Below are 6951 nucleotides of genomic sequence, written 5' to 3'. Positions count from 1 at the left end.
CCGGTTCCAAATTTTTTTAGAGCTTTTGGATACGTGAACCAAGAGGGTTCCCTCCCAACCTGCAAGCTACCAATGCTTTCAAATCAAGATCTGGCCAGAACAGGTCAGCAACACATGGATAATTTAATCTAGTATACCTGTCCAAAAATTGGTGTCCAAGACTATTGATGCTTGTTGAACGTCAATAATAGACCAAAAAGCTAATTTGATTCAAGAAATCACAGCCTAAAGCAATAAAAGTAATACTATGACAAATTGTTGGCAAATAAATCAAAATATACTTATATACTTCAAGAAATAATGCGATCAGAAAATTTTTCGACCTGAGCACGCTGTTCCACCAATCAGATATGCTTGCTAAAGAGACATCAATGGTTAGGATTTATCGAGGACAGCTTCCACAGAAAATCACGAATCAAGCCCCTATAAGATAAGATGACTAGGAGCTGTAATATTTCATTTAAAGGCTATCAAAGAAAGGAGTAAAGATGTCATCATCACCCAAAAGGTTCGGACTTTAGCTGCTGCATAGGGTCAGCAATAGCTCAGAAGATAAATAGATAAGTAAGACAACAGCAGACACGAATATACTTGAACAGTTTTTATGAGTTTGGTAAAATTCTAGGATGATGCAGTTTGAAGGTCCGAGCCACAAAAACTGATGAAGTAGATTTACCATGAATAAAGCGGAATGCAAAGTGTACAATCAACATAAAAGTTGTGGTTAAAAAGGGATAGCTGGCAAAGAGAGTGGCTATCCATAATTACCTAAACTACAAAGGCCGGCGGACAATAGAAACTCAAGCAAGTACATTATCATCTGAACGCAATACAAGTGTACTATTTATGTAAATAAATTAAACAAACTTAGTCTCAAACTAGGTGGAATCAAGAAACTTCATCTCATCTAAAGGGAACCAGAAAGAGTATGGCCGTCAAACCACGTACAGGTCAAGGAATTATCTGTGTTCAATAGAAATCATTAGGTCTAGCATGGAAGGTGCAAGAAGACAACGTTTTTTATTAAAAAAAGAAAAAATATTAAAAAATGTTAGAAAAAAGAAAAAGAAAAGAATGGCTTCCAATAATAAAGAACACAAAGCTATATCCACTACAGGCAAGACACAAGTCAATTCTTGTATAAAAATAAATGGAGCCCTTTTGGAAGCCAAAAAAGGAATCATGTTTAGCCTACGAGAAGTGAGTCCTAAGAAACCAAAACAGACAATTTACCTAGAATACACAATATTTGGCTTTGTAACGAGCCAACCTCAGTTCGAAAAATAAATCACCGAGTCAACCAGATATGCTAATTGTTGGTCCATTTGAACTTTAGAAGATAAGACTACATCCTAAAAAATAATAATCATAAAACAATCATTCACAACTTAATAGAATATAATCATCCCGACATATCACAAGCCTTACCTTTATGATACATAATACATTCAAGAAAACAAAAAAAGGCATCCCCAAGGTTTCTGCCACTTAGCATCTGAGGTGTTTCTTATACATGATGCACAGGTCAAATGGAGCAACCTTACCATCGCACCAAGCCCCGCCCGCACGTAATACATTAACAAACATGCTCAGGCATGAAATCATGAAAATTAAAGAGAAAGAGAGGTTGAAAAAGAAATGGTAAAGTATCCAGAACAACATGCAGAAATGTTTTCCAAGCCAATGGAAAGTCATGCAGATCAATGTAACCAACAAGGTTAACAAAAAATGATTAAATGATTGAAGGATTGGAATTACCACACAGTATGTCACAAGGATATAACCATAACTGATGGCCAGCAGACAAAACAAAGAGAAATTCTTCTGGTTCTGAACTTGATGTAATATAAAAAGGCATAGGAGCTATACAGGGATTAGTCTAATAGTTCGGTTCTGAGATTATGCAAATGCATTTTCAGAAGATCATGTCATTATCTCATGGGAACTGCATATGATACTATTTGAAAGTGTACTAAGAGAACCAACCACATTTGTCAAATAAAATATTAAGCAACATACACAGCACATAAAAATGGGAGCAAAAGTAGAGGTGTCACTGTCATGATTTATAGAAAACAAGGATGTAAATGTTAGAAAAACACCACAGCTTCCCAAATTAAATGAGAGCAGAAATAAAAATGAAAAAACATATTAACTTAATTAGCCAATCGCAACAAATGGGAGAAAAAGTTATCCAATGGTGAAGCAGGCATTTCAGATAACTTTATAACAAGAGACGTAAAAGAATTGCAGAAAAAAAAAAAGCACAATAAGATTCACACATAAACTGGTAGTTCATGTAAAAGAGCCCATGTATTTATGGTCGGGATTTTGTCAAGGAGAAAATGTAAAAATGTGACACATTCGAGTATTGAGCAAACAACTCCTGATTTTTGACAAGCAAAATAGAAACTTTGAGAATTTGGGTTCTCGAAGTCAAAATCGTACCTTTATCGATACCATCTTTATCTTGAAACTACCATCAGCCTCCAAATCCAATGAATTCTTCAGGAACAACCGAAAAATTACATCAAAAAAAATTTAATTACAGTTATGTAATTAAAAAAGTGCTACAAAAATATAATCTTCAAAAAACAAGAAATTGAAAGGCAAAAAGGGAAAAGGAAGAAGAGGCTCAAATTCACCACTTCCAGAAGTTCCTCGCCTATTGCTAGAGAAGTTGACACGCAAAGAAGAGGAGTAATTTCACAACTTGCCCATCATCTCATTAATATACATGCACGCAAAAAAGAGGAGAAGATCCCCGCGCCTCTTCTCCGATGGTGATGACCTCTCCAACTTACAATGAATGCAGCTCAGGTGCCAGCAATGTAGCAGACCTTCCACATATGTCTCGCCTATTGCTAGAGAAGATGGCATGCAAAGAAGAGAAGAACAATTGTTAGAAGTCACCCTTGTTGCATGAATATTCATACAAAAATAAATCCGTACACAAAAAAGCGAAGAAGAAAAGGAGAAGGAACAATGCTTGAAAGGTAACTGAGAAATCACTATAGATGCTCACCTCCTCTCTCAAGTAGAAAGCTAGGAGAAAGGAGAGGTGGAAGGCTGAGCCTTGTTTACCAACATATAAGAACCAGCCCTTTGAGAAGGCGATTATCCATCACATTGTATGCCCGCCCATGCTCCTAATTCTTGGAACCATTATAAGTACCATTTTGAACCTTATGTCTTACATGAAAAGTTAACATAATCTGCGGCATTAGATAAACAGGTCTACTGCAATAAATAAATAAGGTTTACTGCAAATCCGAATATGACTCAGAGGGTACCCTCTCAACTCACAACCTACCAATGCTTTCAAATCAAGATCTGGTCAGAACAGGTCAGCAACAAATGGATAATTTAATCTAGTATACCAGTCTAAAATTTGGTGTCCAGCACTATTGATGCTTGTTGAACGTCAGTAACAGACCAAAAAGTTAATCTGATTCAAGAAATCACAGCCTTAAGCAATAAAAGTAATACTGTGACAAATTGTTGGCAAATAAATCAAAATATACTTACAAACTTCAAGAAATACTGCAATCGGACAGTTTTTCGACCTGAGCATGCTGTTCCACCAATCAGATATGCTTGCTAAAGAGACATCAATGGTTAGGATTTATCGACAATTTCCACAGAAAATCACGAAGCTAGCCCCTATAAGATGAGATGACCATGAGATGACCAAACTATTTCATCCATAGTCTAGACCAACAGTGACCTACAAACAGCATCCACCATGAAAGGCTTGATCATATCATTCAAAGTTCAAAGCAAGAGGCAACAAAAGGATAGAAATTACTATAATCGATCCATGAAAACACTAAAGTTATATGTGTCTCGGTCACAAAGGCAAAAAATAGCATACATAACCCCATAATGCCAACATCAAATAGATGTTGGGGCATTCTACAAACGTGGTGCGAGCAACAACAAATTAAAGCAGGTGGACAACCAATTGAATCACCAAGGCTAACGGAACCAAAAAAAGTTTGCTCAGAATTTGATGACCATTGTTCACATGTCATCAAATGGAGCAAGCAATGGCAGCGAACTGAGGCAACAACCAGCATAAATCTATATACAACAACCAAGCAAGATGAGAGATATAGAAGCAATAAAATAATCCAATTGCGAGTATTGGCGTGTTGGGGGGTTGAGACGCATTAGTAGCTTTATATGAAGAACCAGAGAAATAGTCTTAGCATCTGACGAAATAAGCCTCCAAAGAAATTCTATATAGCAACCTTTTAAGCTCAATGGTTTAGGATTTACCATGGATTTTGTTTGATTCTGGCTATTCACATTTCTTTATTTCAGTCAGTTTTTCTAGAGAATTACATTGCATACCTAAAAATTGAGGCATGATTAATTTCGAGGATGAAATTTATTTAAGAGGGAAAGAATAAATGTCCGGGCCCGATACTAACTAGGCTCAATACTTTTGAGGCCCAGTTTAAGGGTATTTACGCCAGGTCGTTAATGGGGCCGTATTGGGCCCATGGATGGCAACCCTCGCCTCACGCCTGAGGACTGAAGTGACGGGCCCCAGCTGGCCAGTGGGGGAAGGCCAGCTGTTGGGCCCTCATCCATGCAAAATGGGAGTCTGCCACCTCTCACCCAGGTTGAAAGGACAAGCCCAGCGGGCCAGAGGGAAAGGGCAGCTGTAGGCTTCGGAAGCAAGGAGGAAGGAGAGGGTGCCACCTCTCCAAGGGTCACCTCCTAAGCAGAGTTTATTTAAACTCTCAGTTTCTTAACTTAGGAGTTAATATACCCTCTTATTCCTTAGCCATCTGGAGTACTGTACCAGAGAAGCCGAACCCTAGAGCCGAAGGTTGAAGGAGCTGAACCTCTGAAGCCCTAGGAGAGGAAGGAGGGATTTCTTGAAGGTTGTACTGCTCGTGCTATTGTGGACGGTAGTCGGCAATAGCACGGCCGTGTCGCGGATCGTGTCCGGGGCGTGACATATGTCACTTCAGTTGTGGATATGATAAAAATAAAAAAGGGAACAAAAATACTTTGAACACACCTGCAATTAATAAAACTTTTGACGTGAATGCTTTAAGGCCTGTAGCATCACATGAAGATTGAACTTAGGTGAGATCAAATGAATAATGCTTATCGAACATTGAATTAAAACAACAAAATGCACATTATCATAGCCCAAAAAAAAAAATTTGTTAGTCCGAAAATTAACTATTTATCAAAGACGGATACAATGACGGGGAGTGCAATCAACTAGCGGACCATTTCATCTACAGTTTAGACCAACAAGGACCTACAGACAGCATCTACCAAAAAAGGGTTGATCATGCCATTCAAAGTTGACAGCAAGAGGCAACAAATGCAAAGAAATTACCATAATCCATCCATGAAAATACTAAAGTTATGTGTCTCAATCACAGCGGCAAAAAACAGCATACAAAACCACAAAATGCCTACATTAAATAGATTTTCGGGCATTCCACAAACGTGGTGCGTGCAACAACATATTAAAGCAGGTGGACAACCAATTGCATCACCAAGACTACCGGACCCAAAAAAAGTTTGCTCAAAATTTGATGACCATCAATTACGTGCCACCAAACGGAGCAAGCAATGGCAGCCAACCGAAACAACCACCAGCATAAATTCATGTACAACAACCAAGCAGGACGAGAGATATAGAAGCAATAAAATAATCCAAACTCTTTCTATGAAGAACTAGAGAACTAGTCCTAGCATTTAACGAAATAAGCATCCGAAGAAATCCTATATAGCAACCTTTTAAGCTCAATGGTTTTGAATTTCCCATGGATTTAGAATATCAGAGATCATTTCACATGCCAGAACGTCAACAATTGAAAAGAGGGAGAGAGAGCACAATGAAACAATATAGAACATAACCTCCAGAACCAATTGAATCACCAAGGCTAATGGAACCAAAAAAAAGTTTGCTCAAAATATGATGACCATCGTTCACATGTCATCAAATGGAGCAAGCAATGGTAGCGAACTAAGACAACAACCAGCACAAATCTATGTACAACAACCAAGCAAGATGAGAGATATAGAAGCAATAAAATAATCCAAACTCTTTATATGAAGAACCAGATAAATAGTCTTAGCATCTGACGAAATAAGCCTCCAAAGAAATTCTATATAGCAACCTTTTAAGCTCAATGGTTTAGGATTTCCCATGGATTTTGTTTGATTCTGGCCATGCACATTTCTTTATTTCAGTTAGTTTTTCTAGAGAATTACACTGCATACCTAAGAATAGAGGTATGATTAATTTCGAGGATGAAATTTATTTAAGAGGGAAAGAATGTAACATCCGGGCCTGATACTAACTGGGCCCAATACTTCTGAGGCCCAGTTTAAGGGTATTTGGGCTCGGTCTTTAATGGGGCCGTATTGGGCCCATGGATGGCAACCCTCACCTCACGCCTGAGGACTGAAGTGACAGGCCCCCGCTGGCCAATAGGGGGGAAGACCAGCTGTTGGGCCCTCATCCATGCAAAATGGGAGTCTGCCACCTCACCCAGGTTGAAAGGACAAGCCCAGCTGGCCTGAGGGAAAGTGCATCTGTAGGCTTCCGGAGCAACGAGGAAGGAGAGGGTGCCGCGTCTCCAAGGGTCACCTCCTAAGCAGAGTTTATTTAAACTCTCAGTTTCTTAACTTAGGAGTTACTATACCCTCTTATTCCTTAGCCCTCTCGAGTACTGTACCAGAGAAGCCGAACCCTAGAGCCGAAGGTTGATGGAGCTGAACCTCTGAAGCCCTAGGAGAGGAAGGAGGGATTTCTTGAAGGGTGTACTGCTCGGCTGTAGCCAACCCGGAGCAAGGTATGACCTGATTTACTTAAATGGGTTTAAACAAAATAAAAAGAGGGAAAGTTCCTATGTGGAATGTTTCTACCCTCTGTTTCAACAGTAAAACAGAGGAAAAAAGACTGGCACAGAG

Source organism: Phoenix dactylifera, chromosome 11 (assembly GCF_051530095.1).
Source record: "Phoenix dactylifera cultivar Ajwa chromosome 11, Ajwa_hap1_PhDact_Kaust_v1.1, whole genome shotgun sequence".
Classification (NCBI taxonomy): Eukaryota; Viridiplantae; Streptophyta; class Magnoliopsida; order Arecales; family Arecaceae; genus Phoenix; species Phoenix dactylifera.
The sequence above is the reverse complement of the archived record's forward strand: the minus strand, read 5'-3'. Positions refer to the sequence as shown.